The 23,248-nt window shown below is 53.5% G+C and overlaps 1 long non-coding RNA gene across 2 annotated transcripts; it reads right to left on the bottom strand.

Moving 5' to 3' along the window:
- Positions 1-13,964: 13,964 nt before the first annotated feature.
- Positions 13,965-17,932, bottom strand: LOC145533519 (uncharacterized). Of its 2 annotated transcripts, none has more exons than XR_014074138.1 (3): positions 17,685-17,932; positions 16,963-17,054; positions 13,965-14,189 (listed from the first exon to the last, which is right to left on the bottom strand). It is a non-coding gene; the product is annotated as an uncharacterized LOC145533519 (long non-coding RNA). The 2 variants fall into 2 exon arrangements; XR_014074139.1 differs by lacking the exon at positions 13,965-14,189 and adding an exon at positions 15,789-16,067 and having other exon boundaries at positions 17,398-17,926.
- Positions 17,933-23,248: the final 5,316 nt, after the last annotated feature.

Here is a 23,248-nt window from a genome sequence, read left to right as displayed (position 1 = left end):
TGAATCACCTTCCTGGCCACTCAGGGCCTAACCCCTTCTCTCCACTGAAGTCACAAAGCATCCCCTGGTTGCCCTGTCCCGGGGACCGACTCCCCCCGTTGCCTGGGGCTTCCCAGCACCCAGGACTTTCAACGTTACCAGCAGGACAGCCCCAGGCAAACAGGACAGCGGGTCCCCCCAGCTCCGTCCTCTCCTGACTTTGGCAGCCTTGCTCTCTTGTCGTTTCTGACCACCCACTCCACCCACCCTGAGTTAGGTGCCCCTCATCCGTGCTCCCACGCCCTCTCTTCTCGTCACAACGCCCACCCTGCTGTACTGAAATTGCTCACTTAATCATCTCCCTTCCTGCTGCCTTATTCACTGCAGCATCCCCTGGTCCAGTCACATGATCTGTATGAGCGCAATAACATGTGTGGTCGGGGCAGGAGGGAGCCCATGACTCTATCGTGAGCAAGCCTGCTGAGCAGGGAGGCAGAGAGATTTCGCCCCCTCCCTGCCTGGAGACCCGACCTCCAGGGACAGCTCTTGGTTCTGACGTCAGTTAGGCACATCTGACTGACAGCAAGATAAAAAAACATTCTGAATTCAGTAAGTCCCTCAAAGTTCTCAGGAGGTTGTGGGGGGATAGCCCAGAGAGTTAAAGGGGGCAGGTAGGACAGAAGTTCCCCACAAGAGACTCACCCAGCTGGTGGAGAATGCCAGGGCTCACTGATGGCCACAGGGGTCACCTTTCAGGGAGGGAGGTCACCTGACCAGCATCTTGACTGCAGCAGGTGAGGGTGTCGGGTTTGATGCTCCTGCTGTAGGAGTTTGCTAGGACTCCTGTGAAAAATCCTGCAAACTCAGGGAGCTCAGCTCATACTCTGCAATGACCTAGAGGGGTGGGACGGGGGCGTGGGAGGGAGGCTTAGGATGGAGGGGATATTTGTCTACATATAGCTGATTTGCGCTGTTGTGCAGCAGAAATGAACACTGTAAAGCAAGTAGTGTCCAATAAAAAAATAAATTAAAAAAAACACTGCAAACTGGGAGGCTTAACCACCAGAAACGCACTGATTCTCAGTTCTGGAAGCTGGACATCCAAGATCAAGGTGGTCAGCAGTGCTGTGTTCCTCCCTGTGGGCGTTAGGGGAGGACCCGTTCCAGGCTTATCTCTCAGTTTCTGGTAGCTTCTTGGCTTGTGGCAGCATCGTTCTAGTCTTTGCCCTGCCTTCTCTCTGTATATCCGTGTCCACATTCAAATTTCCCCTTTTTATAGGGACACCGGTCATATTGGATTGCAGCCCACCCACCCTCATCCAGGGTGACCTCATCTTGACTAATGACGACTGCAATGACCCTACTTCCCAGTAAGGTCACACACTGACGAACTCGGGGTGACGACAACACGTGACTGTGGGGAGGGGAGACATCATTCAACTCATGACAACCAGGACAGAGTTCAGGAGGCAAGGTGGCCCCTCAAGATGAAATGAGAGAGCCATCCCCAGAAAAAGGGGGAACGGATGCTGAGCTGTTTGACCACAGTTGCCCTGGGGGTTGTGAGATTCACTAGGTGATGAGCTGTCAGAGGGCCAGGGTGTAAATTAACAACTTGCCTTCTCCACAAAAGAACCTTGACTTCCATCAAGTCTACACAATTCACCTGCTAAACAGGTGTTGCCTGAGCACCTACTGGCAGCCAAGCTCTGCTCAAGGCACCTGGACTACAGCAGTAAAGACAGATAAAAATCTCTGCCCTCCTGGGGCTTCCATTCTAGTGATAACCACCCTCCCCAACACCCCGACCATCTGTTGACTCCCTCCAGAAGGAGGCAGGGCCTCATCTTTCCCACCACGGTCCTTCCTGTGGTTTCAGCCACACGATCCCAGCAACACTTTTCCTGGGGGGGATACCTGCCTCCAGAGGTGTCAGCCCCCATCCCCAACTCCATCCATCTGTCTTCTCCCCCCCAACCCCCCACCCCCTGTCTTTCTTTGTCTCAAGAACTAAAACAAGAGGTGAGTTTATCAGACGCGAATTGCTCAAGGACCTCATTCATTTTGTGCAGTAATTAAATAGAAGCTGTTTGGAAATATAATTATAGATTGGCCCATCAAAGCAAATTAAATCTTTGAAGAGTAATGGCCTAATTAGCTTCTGGATTCTGCCATTAAAAAAATTCAAATGCCCTGTTGTCCCGAACCAGGAAATATCAGAGCCCAGCTGTGAAAGGCATCAGAGGGACGTTAATATCAGGTGGCTGTGGATTCTGAGCAGATGAGGGGCCCCGGGGTGTAGACTCATTTATCAAGATTAACCTGGATGGCTAGACTAGGGGGTCCTCATTTATTTATTTGCTTCACAGAGTCTTAATAGGTGTGTATACACATCCACTCTGGGGCTTCCTGGCTGGGCCCCACTCGGACCCCCTTCCTCTCTAAGCCCTTTCTCTTCCTTCTTAATGCTGACTCTGCGTATCTGTTCGGTATCCTCAAGACCAACCCGTCTCTGCCACAGCCTCCCCTACCCCAACTCTCCTCACGATCACAGTTTTCCACTCATCTTGGAGGTAGGTGAGGCTCCGGAAAGTTCTGGAACATACCGGGACATCTCAGGTCCTTGCCCCTATCTGAGCCCTGACTCTGTGTAATGGGTGCCTGTGGGGCCTTGGGCTCCCCCAGCGGGGCTGACAGTGCTGCCACCCTTCAGGTCCTCTCTTGTAGCATCAGCATCCTGACTTTCCCCATAGGTAACTGCACTCCACTCTTGGTCCACGTGGACTGCGCAGTAAACGCCACCTGGTGGGCCCAATGGTGGACACGTGATCCCGGCCTGGCCAATCAGAACACTTCATTCCCCTAACCCCAATGATTGGTCAGAAGTGGGCATATGACCCAGGTCAGGCCAATCAGAAGCATAGCAGTGTCACAGGGGCTTTTCTCCCGAGTGGGTGAGCTGGAAACCTTGCTGCTGCGAGGTAGCGCTTCCCCGTAGGTGCTCAGCCCTGCACCAGCCGGGTGAGGAGTGTAACCTCCCTGGGTTTTCCAGTCTGTTTTAATACATGAACCTTTCATTTTTTATAATGCTGCAGCCAGTTTGAGTCAATACTAGCAGCTGCAATTTAAAAGCCTCTAATTCTGCAAGCTTCTCCCTTCTCAGCACCCGCTACCAGGAGGCCCAGTTGCCAGCACATTGCCAGCTTCTAGGGGCTCAGCCAGTACTTCCTGTCTCCAGCTTCAGAGAATGACAGTTGGAGCCCTGGCCCTAGAGACCCCCTCAGAAACAGATGGGACACCCCCCCACATACAAACCAGATCCCTTGAGAAGTGGATGCCAAGGCCCTGCTAGAATTTTATTGGAGAAATGCCCATGGGAAAAAATTGGGGCAGGAGTCAGGAAAGACTGGAGGGCAGTAAGCCCACAGTGTAAGGTGGACCCTGAGGGCAGGTGCGAGGGTAGGAGAGCAAGTTGGGTGGAGTCGTTCTAGACACCATGCAGGTTTAAAGGGACACCACGGAGGTTTAAAGGGAGGCTTGCCAGGTTGTTGTGAGGGGGGCCTGGAGCCCCCATCTCCTACCCTGTCACCTTCAGTTACCAGCTGGGAGCGCGAGTCCCAGCGCCTCGGTGTGGGGGCGCTGGGTTGGTCTTTCTTGTGGGGTGTGGGGGGGGATCTGCAAGGAGACTGTCACATTGGGGTCTCCTGTCCAGGACCCCCAGGCTGGACCCCGAGGAGCGGGGCTGAGTGTGACCACACTGAGCCTGCTCTTCTAATGGGGACCCTCTGTGGATCAGCTCTGGCAACAGGGCCGGCCGTGTCTAATGAGCTTGTGTGGTTGTTGCTAGGAAGACTTTGGAGTCCCATTCAAGACCTGCATGGTCTCCTCATCTGGTATACCTTCCTGAGCTCAGCATCCTGGGCTGTGAAATCTCCCCTGAGGGTGTCTTGCGGATTGAAGTCACTTATTCATTTGCTCATTCATTCATTCATTCATTTGCTGGGTGCTTTCTGGAGTCAAGATTGTGCTTGAAATTGAGATGAATGAGTGGATTGGGGGCACTGTGCTCATGAAGCTAGAGCCTGATTGGCAAGAATGACAAAAATACAACAACAAAAATTAGCAAAATGATTACAATTGTCAGGGTCAAGAAGGACTAGCTGTACGTGTACCTGACGAGATGAGAAGGGAGGGACGTGGCTTGAGACAGTGGGGTCCTCTCTTGAGGTCGTGACATTTCTAACCATCGGGGTTCAAAGGGTCATGAGTGAGCCCCTTGGGGTGAGAAGGGCGATGGGAACAAATGAGAGAATTAATGGAAAGTAATTGCTGCAGGGTTTGCTGCAGGGCCCTCCGCTGCTTCCCCCACCTCCCTGGGCCTGGAGGGCTGTAGGCTGTGGGGTGCTGGCCCTAGAACCAACAGCCAACAGGAGTGGTGGTGAGAAAGCAAAGCTGCCCCCCACCCTGAGGGGAGACCTTGTTCAGAGCCCTCGGAGTCTCAGTCTGGGGTGCCCCACCTTGGCTGGCAAGTGGCCATGCTGAAGCAGAGGACAAGAGACCTGGCTGGCCTCGGGCCCTCCCATCTGCAGCCTCCAGCAAAAGGAGCCCCCAGCCTGGAGGCCAGAGAGCTTCCTTTGACCAGCACTGTGTCAGTTCAGGATAGACGAGAAGACACAACTATCACTGATTTAATAACAGCTTGAGGGGAGGCAGAAATACTGCATTGTTTGTAAGATACATGTGGATAAACATTAAAATGTGGAAGGAAAGAAAACTCTTAAGAACTGAGAAAATACAGGAATTAAAAATCTCCTATGCATGCATGCTCAGTCTCTTCAGTCATGTCAGACTCTTTGCGACCCCATGGACTGTAGCCTGCCAGGCTCCTCTGTCCATGGGATTCTCCAGGCAAGAATGCCAGAGTGGGTTGCCACACCCTCCTCCAGGGGATATTCCCGACCCAGCGATTGAATCCTCATCGCCTGCATTGGAGACAGTTTCTTTACAACCGAGCCACTGGGGAAGCCCGAAATCCCCTCTGCAGTGGTTGAATTGTGAGTCCCCCAAAGATATATTCAGTCCTAACCTCCAGTGCTTGTGAATGTGACGGTATTGGGAAAACTGTCACAAAACTTTTGGGTCTTTGCAGATATAATTAAGTGAAGGATCTCAAGATGCGATCATCTGTATTCACTGGGTGGACCCTAAATCCAATGGCAAGTGTCCTGATAAGAGACAGAAGACAGACTCACGGGGAAAGAAAGCCATGTGATAACAGAGGCGGAAAGTGGGGTGATGCTTCTACAAGCCAGGGAAGGAACACCAAAGATTGATAGTAGCCCCCAGAAGAGAAGAGAGGTGTGGACTAGATTCTTCCTCAGAGGTTCCAGAAAGAACCAACCCTGCTGACACCTTGAGTTTGCACTTCCGGCCTCTAGAACCATGAGAAGATAAATGCCTGTTGTCTTAAGCCACCCAGTTTGTGGCCATTTGTCATGACAGCCTAGGAAACTGACACTGCCTTCAAGTGGGGAGCTCTTTTCCAGAAGGGCACTCGTGGGGTTTGCAGAGCCTTTGACAGAGGGGCTGTGGGTGCAAAGATGACACTTCCAGCTGCCAAGGCAGGGAAACTGTGTGTCGGTCTCCAGGCTCAGAAAGAATCAAGCAGGGGGGCCTGGGCAGCCAGGGCCCTCCAGGTGTCCTGGATGGCTCGCTGCCCCCTGGAGGGCAGATGGGGCCAGAAGACGGCCATCCATGGAGATGTCTAGAGTGGCCAGCTAAGGCAGAAGCCCTGGGGACTTGGGGTGCAGCACTTCCAAGACCCCACTCCATTATGGTGCAGGCTCAACAGAGACACGTGCTGGACGTAGTTATACTGGATGCTGGTGGCGGGGGTGTGGGGGGATCCTATGTACAACTAGTGTGATCTCCCATAAGCCTTTCCCCAGCCCAGAAAAAAGACAGGCTGTACTGCTCCCATTTTTTCAGCTATGGAAGTTGACCACAGAGATATCAAAGCAACTTGCCCAAGGTCACACAGCTTGCAAGAGGCAGAGCCAGGAACAGCACCTCTGATCCTGTCTCCCCTGCACTGCTGAGGGCGGCTGTTAATGGCCATCTGTTCCTGGACACTTCCCCGTTCCCCTCCCCAGCCCCATAGGGCCTCTGTTGCCTTACCAGAAGTGGGAGTACTAGACTTGGTTCTCAAGCAGGGTGTGCCCTGGAACCATCCAGGGAACTTCCACAAAACCTACTGGGCCTTACCCTGGGAATGGGGACCAAGAGTGCATTTTGTAAAAGTCCCTGGGGTAACAGTCCCTGGGGAAGTCTTGAGAACCCCCAACCAGGAGAATCGTTTGATCATCCCAACACCCCCAAATTCCTCCCCGTGTGGCAGCTGGAGCTGAGAAGGTTTGATTTATTCGTGTTCATTACAGGTGAGTTTGCAGAGCTGTGGGGAGGATGGGCCGGCAGGCCGGGTTGCAAATGAAAACCAAACATATTCTAAATTATGAAATGCACACACACACAAAAAAAAAACCGGAAACCGGGCTCTTTCATTCAGATTCAGAGGACTGGATGCCGTATCCTTGGTAACACAGTTTGAGGAAAACAAGTCTTTCTCCTGCCAGCCAGCCTTGTGTCGGGTCGGCCAGGCTTCCATCCTTCCGTCCTGGGATGGGAGGCAGGGGTTCTCTGTGGCCTCTTGTTCTTATAGTCCCTCTGGATCAACCTTATTCATGAGCATTGATCTGGGGAGCTGGGAGGGAGGACAGAAAACTGCAGGGTGCGAGAAACTTGCTGGACACAGCATGAAAAATGCAGACCTAGAGGATCACATTGGTATAATTTCCAGAACTGTTGCAAACCAATTCCCATTCCTCGATTTCCTTAATCTGTTTGATAAATAGTCCCTATAATCACATCTCCTTTCGAGATGTCCAGCAATAAAAACTCTAAGCCCGAGAGATCAAATAGTTGCTTTGTCATCATATTATTCAAAGGCGACAAGGAAGAGGTTTCGGGGCGAATTTTGCTTTGCATATCATTTATTCCGCCTTGATTTCCATCAGTGTGATGGAAGCAATTACCTCTGAGCTAATTCTTAGTTAAAAGGAAGTTAAAAGTTAGCTTAGATATTCAGGTCCTGGGGCTTTACAATGGAAAGAGCTGTAGCAGTTGGGCATCTAGGTGCTGTTCGTCTCCATGTTTACAGGTGGAATTCGTCAAAATGGCCCGGGGAGGGGGATGGAAGGGGTGGCACCCCAGGTGAGAGGAGTAACTCTTGTCCCTTGGCCGCAGTGCAGGGTTGCGAGAGTGATGTGGGTGCCCTCACACAGGTGGATGCCTTGAAAGACTGGAAGGTTAAGTGTCCCGAGGTCGATGGGATCTGGGGTTCTGCGTCTCCCCATGGGAGCCATCACCAGTGATGGCTCCAAGTCAGCAATGAAGAAAGCAAACTGGCTCACTTGCTGAGTGTAGCTTGGGCCTCCTCCTAGGGGTGGGGACCCTCCTCATTCATGCCCTCTGCAGGTATCTATGAGCACCTGTCCCGTCCAGCCACATGTCGGCCCCTGGCTCACTGACAGGCAGACAGGCATCCCTTGGTAGATATGTTGGGGGTGCTGGGGAAGTTTCCAGGGTCCACGGAGGCGGCAGACAAGATGCCCAAGGAAGGATGGAGGATGAAGGGAGGTGAAAGCTGGCCGGGATGCAAGGATAAGAAGAGCAGGGCCAGGCAAACCCAGCTGGCTCACCTTTCACCCGCAGCTTCTGCTTTACCAGGACACCCTGACTCCATCACTGCTAGGGTGCGTGGAGCACGCCCAGGGTACGTAGACTGTGAGATAATGTTTAGGAGAGCTATGGCCGCAGGAGGGAGAAAGGGGAGAAGGCTTGGGAGCCAAATAATAGTAACTCCAGGTGCTATTGGATCCCTGCTCGGCCACCTATGAAGCAGGACTGGCCAGAACACTTTGTTATGAAGAGACAGGGAGCCCACGGAACCCGCGCTGGGCTCATGGTCCATGCTGCCATCGCCTTCTCTGGTTCAGAAGCGAAGGTGCGCCTCTGTTCTGCCTGAGCAGGTGTGTTCACGGCCCCGGGCGTACCCCCAGCTTTGTTTCCTGAACTCACAGGGGGAGAGGTCGGGGTCCTCCCACCACAGCAGGAAGTGGGGTGCTGCAGCCACACTGCCTCCATTCTTGCAGAGTGGATCTGGGCTCCCGGCTGCCAGGGGGAAAGGAAGCACCATGAGCGGCCAGACCGTGCACCTCCACCCGGCTCTCCTCCCCTGCTGTAAGGAGGGCATCACGAGCCTGCTCTTCAGGGACGTGGCTGGAGCTTCCCCGAGGATCTCGTGAACGTAGTCAGTGTCAAGAGGGGTGACGGGCTGGAGGGGCCCTCCACGAGGTGACCCGACAGAAACTCGGGGGGCACGGGAGAGCTGCAAAGAGGGGGCTGCTGAGCCAAGGGTGGGGGAGGGAAATCAACCCAGGGAAGGCAGGGAAGCCTGGGGGCTGCCCCCAAGTTCAGGCATTGACCTTTGTTCTCCCAGGGTCTCCATCCCCACCGTACTCTAGAGGCTTGGAGGAGGCCTGGGGGGCTAGAGAGGGTCTCCGCTGACCTGCAGCCCCTGCCCCTCGGCCAAACTTCTATGAGGCTCTGCAAGGGTCCCTTGGCCAGGCCCCCGGGCACCTGACTGTGGTCCTCAGGGCACCCGCAGGAGGGAGGGCAGTGAGGGGGTGGGGTGTTCCATCGACCAGGCCTCATGGGCACGGGGCCCTCGGGCAGTAGGCTTTTCAAAGGCTGAGAAAACATTTGAAACCTGGGGAAAGCCATCATTGGCTGTGAAATACGGAAAAGAAATTGCAAAATCGTAATCAATACCAATTTAACGAAACATCTACAAAATGTCACGGAGGGCTGCTAGTCGGAGGGACGTGGTTTCACTCCTATGTTATTGGCTGTAAACGGTGTTTAATAAGGGACACGGGTGCTCACGAGGTGCGATAGCCCTGTCTTAGTTTCCTGGGGCTGCTGAACAAACGACCAAAAACCGCTTGGCCTCAAATCCCTGGCATTCATTCTCTCACGGTTCTGGAGGCGGAGTCTGAAGTCGAGGTGTGGGCGGGCCGCGCTCCCTCCAAAGGCTCTAGGGGAGGAGCTTCCTAGCCTCTTCCGGCTTCCGGTGGCGGCAACTCTCCAGTGTTTGCTTGTGTCCATGCGCGGCTGCCTTTTCCGAGTGCATCTCTCTGTGTTCTCTCCTCATCGTATAAGGATACCTGTCCTTGGATTTAGGGCCCACCCTAATTGGCTTACCGGGTGGCTCAGTGGTAAAGAATTCGCTGCCAGTGCAGGAGATGAGAGTTCAATTCCTGAGTTGGGAAGATCCTCTGGAGAAGGGAATGGCAATCTACTCCAGTATTCTTGCCTGGGAAATCCCATGGACAGAGGAGCCTGGCAGGCTGCAGTCCATGGGGTCGCAAAAGAGTCGGAGATGACTGAACAACTGACCACGAATCTAGTGTGAGCTGAATTTAACTTGATGACGTCTGTAAAAACCCTATTTTTGAGTAAGGTCGCAGTCTGAGGTTTGGGGTAAACGTGAATTTTAGGGGGACACATTCAATAAACTACAGCCTCCAAGGTGAGAGTATGTAGGGACTGGGAAGGATTGGAAAGGTCTTAAGAGGAGGGCATGGGCTGTCCCTCAGCTCTCTGCGATGGGGGTAGGGATGGCCCTGGCCAGGGTTGGACCCCACCTGCTGGCCTCTTCCTTGGCTGCTGGGAGGGGCGGGGAGGGATGCATGAATGAATGGAGGTGGTCTGAGCAGTTCTGCAGGAAGGCATAGTGGGGACAGAGAAATGGGGCTTATTTGAGAGCAATGAGGTACTAATAATGATAGTCAATGATTTTTGAGTAGTTTGTGTTGAGCAGGCACAGCTCTCCACTGTGACAAGTTTGAAGCCACTGGAAGCAGGTGCGGCTGTTACACCCATTTCACAGAAGGGGAACACTGAGGCTCAGAGAAAAGAACCTGCTCAAGGAGACATGACTAGGACCTTAACCCTCCGGGCTCCTCTGTCGATGGGATTCTCCAGGCAATAATAACGGAGTGGATTGTCATGCCCTCCTCCAGGGGATCTTCCCGCCTCAAGGATGGAAACTGTGTTGCTTACCTCTCCTGCATTGGCAGGCGGGTTCTTTACCTCTAGGGCCACCTGGAAGCCCAGTAAGTGTCAGAGTCAGGATTTGAACCCAGACCCCTGGTAGGGCGGCTTCCCAGCCTGTACCCATCCTCCCGGCCCAAGGCTGCCTCTAGGTGGAAGCAGGTTGGATGGGGGTGGGGAAAAGGGGAAGTGGGGAATGGTGAAGGTAGTGAGATCGGGCGTGCTGGGGGGCATTAAGTCCATTTTGGACAGGTTGAGCAGGCGGGGCCCGTGGGACCGGCCGTGGGACACGGTGGTCACGGCTTGGCCAGCGGCCAGGCCCTGGGGGATCGGAAGTGGAATCTGGACCGTCCTCCGGGAGTTTACGCATGATCCATCTGAATTCAGCAGAACAACTCCTCCTTCCCCACAGCCCCCGCACGCATACGCTTCTCTCAATAGCCCGCCCTCGCGCCTGCCTCTGTCTCTGCTTTAACAAAGCTCCCTTGACAACTTGCCTCCCCTGCTCGCGTGGACACAGCAGCCAACGCGGACTATTTTAGGACGCGCTTCGTCTTCACCGTCGTTTCTTCTCCCACCGCTTCTATTCGCATCGGTTGTTTAGCGCAAGGTTTTGAATTGTTGGTTTTTGCGCTAAATTCATTTCCCAGAAATGTCAAGCATCACCAAGGCCAAGAGTGGGACACGCAGTGCTCTCGGGCTTTTGCTCTGAGCTTCTCTTTTCATGCACAAATGCATTATTTAGTTTGGCGTCGAGCACGGGGGACCTCTGCACCTTGAACTAAGCCGAGAGCTGCGGCCCCGCCTACCGCACGCTCAGAACTGCCCCCCCCCCGTCCCGTCCCCCCCCCCCCCCCCCCGCCAACCCCCGCGCCTCTCCAGCCGCTTTGAAATAATTGACAAGCGGAAAAGTGGAGCGGTCTCCACCACTGTGCTCAAACCGCAGCTGAAGGTGGGGCCAGGACCCATGCCTGCTGGGTGCACCCGTATGGACACCTGCCTGGGCTTCCTGCAAAAGTGGCCACGAGTCCCTGTGTTGCCTACCCTCTAAGGGGAGCCCTTCCTGCCCCCATCCCTCCTCCTAAGCTGCCCCCCGCTGACTTCAGAGCAGCATAGAAAATGCCAGCTCGCTGCTTCCATCCCTTAAGACCCCGATACCTGCCAACTCAGTACGCGCGCCTCCTCCTTGGGCATTCCTCAGTGCTAGATCCCATGTACAGTTGTAAATATGATGAGGAGGCTCTGGAGGGTCGTAACTTTTTATGATCGCATCTACTGACGGAGCAGTGAGGCTGCTGGCATTCTGAGGACGAGGTAACCTTTGTCCTTGTGGCGTAGGTCGTTTTCGTCCTTGGCTTTAATCTTTTCCTAAGTGATATTTGCCTCTTCCAAGCTCGGAGACACAGAACCAGACCTTCCCTGTGTTTTATGGGACTGGTGAGCCTGGTAAGCATTCACTATTGAGGACGGGATGAAAATTGACTGGTAGGTGGGATGGCACCAACTCAGTGCCCAGGCATAGGGTATTTAAAAAAAATTTTTTTTTTATTTTGTATTGGGGCATAGCTGATTAACAGTGTTGTAGTAGTTTCAGGTGAACAGTGAAGGGGCTCAGCCAAACAGCAGTAGGGTGTTCATGAGAGTGGAGACCATGCCTCAATATATAACAATAATAATAAAAACAATCGTATACTTACTTGCTTTGTCCCCAACATTGTGGTTCATGCTTGATATGTATTGATAATTAATTCTTGCAACAGTCCTGCTAGCAATCAGCAATGCACTAAGTCAGGGTCGTATGCAAGTGTTAGGAGTTGAATTGTGTCCCCAAAAGATGTCGAGGTCCTGACCCCCAGTCCCTGTGAATTCGGAAATAAGATCTTTGCAGATGATTGTGATGCGGGCATGAGCGTGGGCCCTCATCCAGGGCGACTGGTGTCCTTCCAAAAAGGGGACATTTGGGCACAGAGACACGCAGAGGAAAGACCACATGAGGACCTGGGGAGATAGCCGTCGAGAAGCCAAGGAGAGCGGCTGCAGAAGGAACCCCCCAGCTGACACCGTGACCTCACACTTCCAGGCTCCACAGCCGAGAGACCGTACGTTTCTGTTGTGGAAGCTGCCAGCCTGTGGTGCTTTGTGACAGCAGCACTAGCAAACACATAAAACAGCAAGTGTTTTATTAAGGAAAGTCTTCCGTGGAGGGCGGGTAAGGCAGGAGGGGAACCAGGACAGAGCAGGGGAAGAAGCCAGCAAGGGTGGGATTTTAAAATTTTGCTGGGGGCAGGGTGCGCAGGAGTGTGGGCCACAGAAAGCACCCGTGGCTCGTTTTTGTGATATGAAATTGCTTTTAACAGACCTCGGGTGCACGCGGAGTTGCTTTAGTCGCGTCTGACTCTGCGATCCTATAGACTGTAGCTCCTCAGGCTCCTCTGTCCATGGGATTCTCAAGGCAACAATACTGGAGTGGGTTGCCACACTCTCCTCCGGAGGATCTCCTGACCCAGGGATCGAACCCGAGTCTCCTGTATTGACAGGCAGGTCCTTTACCACTTGCACCAGCTGGGAAGCCATGTTATATAAATTGTGACCAGAGCAGAGACAGCTGGGTTGGAGGGAGAGCAGGACTCAGCTTCCCGTCTTTGTCCTTGAGCCATTCATTCATTCATTTACCCCAGAAAGCTTTTATTGGATGCCTGTGATGGACTAGGCTTGCCTGGTCCATTAAAGAAGCTGGTGAGGAATTTTTTAAAACGTAGAGTAACTATTAACTATTCAATACTTTTTTGCAAAAAATCTCTCCTGTACAGTTATGTTTTCAGTTTGATGTACAGTATGGTTCATTTCTGTTCCTACTTATTCTTAGGCATTTTCCACCCCCCCAACCTTGTTAACTTTTGACACAAAAGTGGAAACTGTATTTGAAAGGTTCAGTCAGAGAAGTACCCGATCCACACCCACCCCCTGTTGGTAACCAATTTCATTAATTTTGAGGATATCCTCCAGTATTTCTGTTTGCAAAAATGAGCAGATATGTGTGTACATGTATTTCTTATCCTTTTCTTCCTTACACAAAAAATAACTCCACAGTAAATACGGTTTTCTTATTTTTTTTTTTTAACTTAACAATGCATTCTGGAACTCTCTCCACATCGGGACATAGAGATCTTAATTTTTTTTTTTTTTTTGACAACTACGTAGCGTCCACTATGTGAACAGATCATCGGTTTCTCAACAGCTCTCTGCTCTGAGTGTTTCTACAGATACTGTTACAATTCCCAGAATTTCTCTGTCATACTGTTGGATGTGTATCTTCAGGTTGATTCCGGGAAGTGGGATGACTGGGTTCAGGGAAAATGACTGAAGTTTTGTGAACTGTGATCAAAACGCCTTCCCATTGAAAGTGGCTGATTTTGGGGGGAATGGGTCAACACCGAGCCTGTTTCTGTGATGCCCTGATGAGCATCCCTCTGCCAGCAGGGAAATAAATCCTTCAAAGCAGGGAATGAAAAGAAAATGTGTATACATGTATTTGTCTTCAAGATCTTTTCTGTTTATGAGCAGGAAGGCTAGGGGAGTTCCAGGAAAGGTGGGATCAAAGAGCCCTCTAGTTCCCAAGAGATCCTGTTGACTAGAAGGATATCTGGAAAAACATCCTCCCCCCAAACTACCCAGTCTGCTGGCCCCTGTAAGAGGACGGGGATGGGAAGGAGAGACCATGGGTCTCCCTTAAGAAGGGACCCTCAGGAGGACCCTCTGCTAAGCCTGAGGATGAGTGGGACAAGCGGATATCAAAAAATTCACAGACATACTTCAATCCATCACCCTGTGTGACACACCACCCCATAACCATCATTTATTTATTCCGTTATCTGGGTTGGGCTTAGCTGCATGGTTCTTCTGCTGATCTCATCTGAGATTCCTCATGCAGCTGCTTGGTTGGGGTTGAAGATTTCCAGGTGGCTTCACCCGAATGCCTGGCGCTTCAGTTGGGATGTCTGGAACAGCTGAGGGCTGGCCAGGCAGATCTCTCTTGCCTGCAGGGTAGGTTAGGGTTTCAAGAGGGGATCTTCCAAGAATGCAAGTTCTAATCTGCGTAGTCCTTTTCAAGACTCTGCTTGGTCACATGACCAAGCCCAGAGTGTATGGGAAGAGACCATACAAAAAATGAGCGTGCTGGGGGCAGGGCCCACAAGGAGCCCCCATGAAATAGTCTTCTCATTAGCCAAATGCCAATCTAGAGTGGAGGGAATAAAAGAGAAGGAATAGCTTCCTGGCTAGGTTTCCAGTTCGGTCTCCCCTCCCCTGCCCCACTTCCACAGGTCTCTGTGGGTTCTAAAAACATCTCATAAGAAGGTCTGGGTCTGGGGCTCCATGGGGAACCTTGGTAGAGAAATTCTAGGGTTCTTTAAAAGCACTATGACAAGGAAACTCACTTGACAGAACTGACGAAAGCTTGAATCTGGGGGAACAGAAATACAGTCAATCAAAGTGACATCCTTGGGGGAAGGAGGTTTCCTGTGAGCCTCTTGGGAGGTCCAGGCCTGGGGTGGATTAGGAGGTGATTGGAGTTAGCTTAAAATAGAAAGCAGAGTGGGGTGCTACCTACATGACATATATGATTAGGGGGCTGGGACTGGGACTAAGGGGGTTGTCTCTTTCCAGCAGGGACGTGTATCCCACCCACAGTGCGAAATACTGCAAGTCACAGAGCAGAGAGCATGAATCTGTTATCCAGTTACAGAGAGGAGAGAGTTGGGAACAATAAGCCAATCTAGCCCAGCATCTCTGATCGAGACAGGGACTTGCAACTTCCCAAGGTGAAGAACAGCCAGCATGCCCTGGGTTCCAGCCACCTTTGCTCTCAGAAGCTCTTTGAACAAGTGACCAGGAGAAATGTCAGGCCCTCCGATCATCGTCACTGCTATTGCTATTGATGAGGATGCTGACATGGGTGTGGGTGGGGCTCCCCCACTCGGGAGATGTGGGTGTCACCCTCCCCTCGCTTCTTGAGAATAGTTAGGGACCCTCTGAGAGTCTTTCCCACATTTTCTGGGTTTGGAATGTTTCCTGAATACTATGGAGAATCTTCCATTATGTAATGTCCTCTGAGCTGACACGGTGGTTTAGAGTTGAGGTTTTACCCTGTAATCCCCTCCCCTTTTGGGGGGGGGGCGGGGCTGCACTGCAGGGCCTGTGGGATCTTAGTTCCCTGACCAGGGGTTGAACCCATGCCCCCTGCAGTGGAAGCATGGAGTTTTAACCACTGGACCGCCAGGGAAGTCTGTTAGCCTGTATCCTTAGCACAAGAAGCTTCCACTTCTGAGCTTTATTGAGCATTGTTGGTGTCTGTGTGTGTGTGTCTAAATAATGACCCATCACCAATTCTGAACAAAGTACAATAAAAGTGACAAATATTGGTCCACTGTACACAGATTGTCACTTTGGATTTACTGCCCCCCCAACTTTTTCTGGCGAGTCACACTAAATTCACACCTGGGCCTTAATCCATCACTCTATCTTTTAATGCAACATCTAATCTCACCGTTTCTTTTCCTCCCTTAATATGACTTCTCTTGAGGTGCATTGGCAGGCCCGATTTTTATCATTTGTAATGCATTTAAAACAATGCGTTAGTTATAAATCAGAGCCTTTATTGGGATGCTTGAGAAGTCGCTTTAAACACCATAAATTCCACTTCAGATACCATAAATTTAGCGCCTTTGATTCCTCCTGGGAAATATGACAGTAGGAAGAGTAACTGAAGCCCTTTTGAACTCGGGATGGGAGACTCATCCTTTCAAGGTGAAAACTGAATATTTTCTCCAACCTCAAAACTTTCATTTCTTGAGATCAGGATTCAGGAGCAGATATCAAACAGTGGGTTGGTAGAATCCACTAGGAGCCAGAGAAATCTGTGTTTGAATACCAACTCAGTCACTCCTGTGCTGTGTGACCTTTCGGTAGTCACACTACCTCTCTGAGCTTACTTCCCACTTTTTAAAAGTAGAGATAGATTGCCTACCTCAGGATTGTCAGAATTAATGAAGAGGCCAGTGAGGGTGTGCCCAGCATGCAACAGATGCTCCATACAGTGAGGTGGTTAGTTTACTAAAGAATCAAAGCCTCCCTCCCTGATGGGCCCCTCGCTGATTGGGACGTGGTTCTTTCTGGAGAGAATGAAGCAGCCCCATACATCAGCTGGGTGGAAGCCGTCACGGTCCATCTCTGCAGCCGTTGCTTCTCCCATGGGATGGAGGCGGGCCCATCTTCTGCCTCCTGCCCCAGCTCAGAGCCTGTGGCTGGGGACTGTGGGGTTCCCAGGCTCCTGCCTCTGTCTCTAGTGCCTTCCCTAGGGTGACCCCAAGAAGTCCTGGAGTCTCCAGAGAGGTCCCTGGCATACCCAGTCTCTTCTGGATGGAAACATGCCCTGCTCCACGGGGCTCTCACAAGAGCCCGATTCTCTGAGACCTTCCCACTCCCCACCTCAGTCTCCACTTTGGAATGCCCTCTGCCTCCCCATCTTACAAAGGAGGAGACTGAGGTCCCGTGTTGTGTGGGAGGGGTGCCTGTGTGCCAGGCAGGCAGGTGCCACCAGTCTGGGTTCATCATCAGGGTCCTGATGCCCAGCTCCCAACTGTCCCGGAGGGAACTCAGCAGGACCAAGGCCAGACTCCATGGCCACCCCATGCTCAGAGCAGGGCAGGGGGCACATTTTAGGTCCAGGGCATCGTAGAGCCATCGTGATGGACAGGGGCCATCTCCCCACACGTATGTACGTCTCTCTCTACCCCCTCCCGATTCATTTACCTGCCATCCTTAAGGCTCCTACTGTGTGCCGGGCCAGTGCTGAGCACGACATGGATCGGACCCAGGTCCTGCCACTTCTGCTGGCCCCCTCGCTGTCAGAACACACCGAGGAATGAGCGACCTTGGGGCCTTTGTACCGGTTGTTCTTCTGCTAGATACCACCTTGCCCAGACTCCCACTTGGCGAGAGTGTCCAGGCCAGGGAAAGGCCAATCTGGACACAGATGTTCCCAGTCCAGTCGGGACAGGGCTGGGGTCATGGAAGGATGAGGGAGGGGCTGGGGGCCCAGAGTGGGTGAGGGCTCTCTCTGGGCAGCTGGGGCAGGTTTGTGGGGTCAGAGATGGGGCTTGGGGGAGCAGTCTTTCTCTGCTCTTGACCCCTCCATCTCTTCTTCCTGCCCCACTCATGTTCTTCCAGACCATTCTTCATGCTCACCTCGAGCCCCTGCAGTTTCTTGTCACCTTTCTGAAGCCCCTGGTCCTTCAGGACCTGCTCAGATATCACACTGTTTCCGTCCAGCTCAGCTCAGCACCCTCCCTCCCTCCCTCCTTCCCTCCAGCCTTGCCAACTGTGAAGTTCTGAGGCGGCCTTGTGAAGGGCCACATGGGTGATGCCGTCTCTCACAAACCGGCCCCTGTCCCCGCGGCAGGAGTCGTGTGGCCACCCTGCCTCGGGGGGCCTGCCAGAAAAAACAAACAGACAAAAAAAAAAAAAAACGAGACCTTCTCAGCCCGAGAGCTCCTTCCAGAAGCACCGCCTCTGAAATTACGGGGATAAATGGCTCCCAGCATTGTTACCAGCAAGACATTTGGGGGAACATAAATTTCACGAGGAATTAGTCACTCCAAATTACTTTCTTTGGTTTTAACTCAGAATAGCGCCTAAATTATTCAGTTAGGTAGGGCGGGGGAGGCGGGGGCCGGCGCGGGTTTGCCAGGAGGCCCTGCATCGGCGCCAGGGAGTCACGGGCGGGCGGGCGAGCGGCGGCATCTGGCCGGGGGTGGCCGTTGGTGCGGCTCGTGGGCCGCCTGGAGTCCTTCTAAGTCTGGTAAAAGCACGACTTCGCACTCCGCGCTGCGGATTCGCAGGGGAGTCGGGGGCGCGGGATTCTTGCCGCGTGAAAAGCCTCTCCTCCCAGCCCCGCTTCCTGCTCCAGCTCCGGCCCTTCTTCCGGCTCCGCTTTGCGAAAAAATTCACCCAGGCGCGCGTTCTCCCCGTCAACCCCCGCCCCTCCCATCTCTTAAACCCATTCCAGGTACGTTTGGCCCACGCTGATCCTTGGGAGCAGCTCCTCGAAGCCCCGGGACCTCCCCGCTGCTAAATCCAATGTGTTCATCCCCCTCCCCCCACTCACCCTAACTCCTGCCTTCCCCCCACCCCCAACTTCCACTCTGAAGCCACACGGTCGCTTACTTCTGCCTCCTGGGAAAACATTCTTCTGCGTGCCTCCCACCAGGCTGTTGGGGCTTCCCTCGAAGCTCAGTTGGTAAAGAATCTGCCTGCCATGCAGGAGATCCCAGTTCGATCCCTGGGTCAGGAAGATCCGCTGGAGAAGGAAATGACAACCCACTCCAGTATTCTTGCCTGGAGAATCCCCATGGACAGAGGTGCCTGGTGGGCTGCAGTCCATGGGGTTGAAAAGAGTTGGACACGACTGAGCGAGTAAGCACACCATGCAGGTTGGTTTCTCTCTTGACCCCACCTCTCCCCTCACCCACCGACCCCCTAACTGGGCCCCAGGGATAGGATCTCCGACCACGAGTCTCAAAGCCATCAATTCATCAACGACCTCTAAGTGCATCCACCCCGCCCCCGCTGGGGCTTCCCAAGAATCTACCTGCAAGGCAGGAGACCCGGGTTTGATCCCTGGGTCAGGAAGATCCCCTGGAGGAGGGCAGGGCAACCCATCCCAGTATTCTCGCCTGGAGAATTCTTGGACAGAGGAGCCTAGCGGGCTACAGGCCAAGGGGTCGCAAAGAGTCAGACACAACTGAGCGACTGACACACACCGGGCCACACCTGCCCTGAAACTGTAAGCTCTCGGGTACCACTGCCTTTTTGACTCCTTCCCTTGGATGTCTGCTTAGACATCAGCCGCCAGACTGAATTACCAATACCTCCTCCGCGGCCCCAAGCCCTCCCAAAGGCCCGCGTGGTGGAGCTCAGGGCCACTGACTTCCTTGAATTCATCCGCAAGTCTCAAGGGCGCCCCCTTCAGAGCACGTCCAGAATCCCACCTCCTGTGCTCGCACCCCGGTACCCTAGGTCGCGGCGTTACTATCTCCTGATGTCCACTTCTGTCCCCACCATCGAATCTCAGCGGGGCAGCCAGTGGGAAAGCCTGCCTGCTTCCCACGCCGCTGGCCTCAGGACGGTGCGGGGGAAACCGCAAGGGAGGGGAAGAAGTTGGTGTTACAGGCGGGGCCAAGGCCGATACATCGGGGGCACTTTGGCCTCCACGAACATCTCTTGGGTCTCTGCTGCGAGCCCAGCTTGGGTCCCCAAGTTCTTCCACGTTCTGGGTCAGGTGTGTGTGTGTGCTTGTGTGCTAGGTCGGGTCAGTCGTGTCCAACTCTGAGACCCCATGGATTATAGCCCGTCAGACTCCTCTGACCGTGGTATTCTCCAGGCAGGAATACTGGAGTGGGTTGCCATGCCCTCCTCCAGGGGATCTTCCCCACCCAGGGATGGAACCAGCTTTTCTTATGTCTCCTGCATTGGCAGGAGGGTCAGGTGAGGGACAGTCAAATTCAAATGAGTTCCAGAAACTGTTGTGTTAGCTGCTGTCTGCCAGACCTTCCAGCCTCAGGGAGGTCTGTCTGGGGAGGAGGCTGGGGGGTTGGGGAGGGGGTCGAGGGTAGGGGGTGGTCGGGCAGCTCACAGCCTTCATGGGAAGGGTCCCCACTCCCTTGAGTGCAGCCCTCAGCCTTCACATGGCTCCTGTGCCGGGTTGCTGAGGCTGCTGGTTAACCCTCCGTTCTGAATGGAGCTCTGTGCTAGGAGGCCACCCTGCAGACCGACACTCACTGTGCACCCTGGGACTCCTGGCTGGAGGGTTTGGGGAGCCATTGAGAATGGAGGGGTCTCTTGAGCACACATGTGAGCTGGAAGGTCCTCACCCCCCCCCCCACTCAGAGCCATGCAGAGCCCCAGCTGGCTGGCACCCACTGAAGTCTGGTGCCCGTGGCCTCAAGCGTGTGCACAGGGCTGCCTCTATCGGCACACTCATCAACCATGAGCCTGTTCATTCAGAAGGATGTGTGCTAGTGCCTTTGAGGGGGTGCGGGAGCTGAGCTGAAAACAGGCGTGTTCTAGATAGTTCTTGGGCCCTGGTGGGGAGCGTAGACTCACATACAGAGGACGGCAGGCTGTGTGGTGCTTGTTGTGACATCGCTGGGAAGGAGGCAGGCTTCGGCCGCAGTCAGGGAGGGTTCCATGCAGAGGTTCTTTGCAGGACTCAGAGTGGAGCACGGTGGCTGGGCATGGAGCGAAAGTGTCGGTGGTGTGGACAGAGTGGGCGGTGGGAGGGAGGGATCCTAGGGGACCAGAGAGTCCCAGGTCTTGCCCCTTCGGGCAGGGTGGTCTAAGGGAGCCTGGGCCAGCAAACTCGGCCAGGCCAGGTCAGCAGTGGGGTGGGGTGGTCTCTGTGAGTCCTCAAACAAGGTGCTAAGGGCAGGAAGGCAGGGGCCAGTCCCTGCCTCACTCTGACCTGCTCAACGTGGCGAATCACTGATGGGACAGAAGCCGGGGGTGGCCACTTGTCATTCTGCACTGTGAGGACAGAGCCTTTCTGAAACTAGCCAGAGGGGCCTAGAGTCAAGAACTGAGGGCAGAGAGATTATTGATGACTCGTTTAAGCACCTGGATCTAACTCTACCTGAAGCCATCTTACCCTACTCCTCAATCTACAATTGTGTAACCCAAGATTTAACACTTCCCCCAATCTAATTGATCTAGGAGTTTCTTTGTTACTTGCTACCAGAAGAGTTCTAATATATTTCCTCCTTCTCCACTTCAGTGTATTCATCTGTAAAGTGGGTATGAGACTGTTCAGAGAGGATTCCTGTAAGTTAGGATATAAAAGAGTTTGTAAATTGTGAAGTGCTGAGTGACTGTTGTGGGCAGACATCACATACATCCTTATTACAGAAGGACCTCCGGGGGTCTGGACAAGGAAGCAGAGTTGAGGCTGCTGGGATGGGGGGTGGAATTACAAGGAATGGACAAAGGCACTGTCTGGGTCTAGAGCCAAACCTAAGTGCTCTTACGTGGGTACCTCGCAGACCCCTGCCTCCAACCCCAGCCTGCACACAGCAGGTACAAAGCAAACGAGAAGAGCTATTTCCATGGCAAAGGAGGCATGTCTGTTGTTGAAAACATTTTCAGACACTCTCCTTCTCTCGTGGACATCCCTTGGGCTCTATGGACATCCCTGCCCAGACTAAGCCTCCTTCTGCCAGCCGGTCTGCAGCCAGATGATGAACGGGGGGGTTATGGGATGTTCAGACAGCCCCAGGCTGGGTCCCACGTGGGAGCCAGGGGTGCCCTCGGGCTTGTGGGGTCAGAGCAGACCCAGAGGCATCCCCCGCAGAAGGCCTGATCAGGCTCTCAAGTTGGCAAGTAATTAGCTTGCTTAATGAAGGCATGTGGTGCAGGGCGTGCTGGGGAGCTGAGAGACATCGCCACAGATGGGGTCTCGTGCATGTTACAGCGCATGGGGGGCAGGGGGTGGGAGAAAAGTAATTAGGAAGCTGGTTACAGGCTCAGCTCTTCCTGGACTCCAGGCGGGAGGCTGTGAGCACAATGGGGGATGGAGCCCAGGCTGGGAACAGGCAGGACCAAGTGTGAATGGCAGCTTTGACCTTGCCCTTGAGCCAGTTACTTCACTCCTCCCAGCCAGCTTCCTCATCTATAAGGTGGTGCTGATGATACAGAGCTCACAAGGATTTAGTGCAGAGTAAAGGAGCTGATGAGGATAGAGGGCTCAACCTGGTCCAAACCCTTGGTGAGGAACGGCGGTGATGATATTACAACAACTGCCCTTGTACTCACACCGTCCGTCCTCTGCTCCGTCCACCCCGACCCACGTGCCAGACAGCTGCTGGGCTGGGGCTTCTCGCACCCAAGGCTGCCCTTGACCCAGCACTGGCAGTAGCCAGGAATTTTTTTTTCCTTTTGGTCTGCCTGACAGATTGTCTTTCAGCTCGATCCTCATACCTGGGGGGGGAGGGGGGTGGCTTTATCCCAACCAGATCTGGGGACATGCTATACCACTGGCTGCCACGTCCCAGCAAGTCCTCACGGCCCATGACCTTCAGAGCCCTTCAGAGGCACCGAGGAGCCTGGCTCAACGGCACGAGGCACTCGTGTTTGCTGGAAGATATACCTCGTCTAGTTTATCTTCTTATCATTCAGCCCACGATTTGAGGAGCGAGAAATGAACGTGGGGCATTAAACACAGTTAAATACTCTCCAAGTGAGTACTGGGAACAGACGTGCAGTTCCTGGCCATTCCAAGCTGTGGTCCGCAGAAGCGAGGGTCGGCTGCGTGTGTGTTTGCAAATCGAGAAGGAATAAGGGCAGGACCCACTCGTGTGATGTGCCCACAGGGTGCATCCATGGGAACCTTCTCCATCACCTCTGAAAAAGGCCAGGAAAGAGAATAACCATATTGTCAAGGGTTTTTTGCTGTTGTTCAGTCACTAAGTCATGTCTGACACCTTGCGACCCCATAGACTGTAGCCAGGCTTCCCTGCCCTTCACTGTCACACTTTACTCACACTCATGTCCATTGAGTCGGTGACATCATCCAAGCACCTCATCCTCTGTCACCCCCTTCTCCTCCTGCCCTCAATCTTTCCCAGCATCAGGATATTTTCCAAGGAGTCAGCTCTTTGCATCAGGTGGCCAAGGTATTGGAGCTTCAGCTTCAGCACCGGTCCTTCCAATGAATATTCAGGGTTGATTTTCTTTAGGATTGACTGGTTTGATCTCCTTGCAGTCCAGGGGGCTCTCAAGAATCGAGAGTAGGGACCTGATTTCTGGCTAAATCATAACTGCTGCCGTGTCTGCAGGCACGTCTGAGGCTGGACGCAGACTGGCCACCTGGCGCCTTCCCCTGCTCTGCCAGTGTGCCCTCCTCCATTAATACCCCCCATTCCCCGCATCTCAGATGATCACAGATACCCGCCTTCCCTCCCAGTTGGCAGCTGGTGGGGCCCCTGATTACACAAGGCTTCTGGTCAGAGAGAGGTGGGGAGCGTGGGGGGGACGTTGCTGAGAAGGT

Source organism: Giraffa tippelskirchi, chromosome 13, assembly GCF_054371585.1.
Source record: "Giraffa tippelskirchi isolate mGirTip1 chromosome 13, T2T-mGirTip1v1.2.pri, whole genome shotgun sequence".
NCBI lineage: Eukaryota > Metazoa > Chordata > Mammalia > Artiodactyla > Giraffidae > Giraffa > Giraffa tippelskirchi.
The sequence above is the reverse complement of the archived record's forward strand: the minus strand, read 5'-3'. Positions and strand labels throughout refer to the sequence as shown.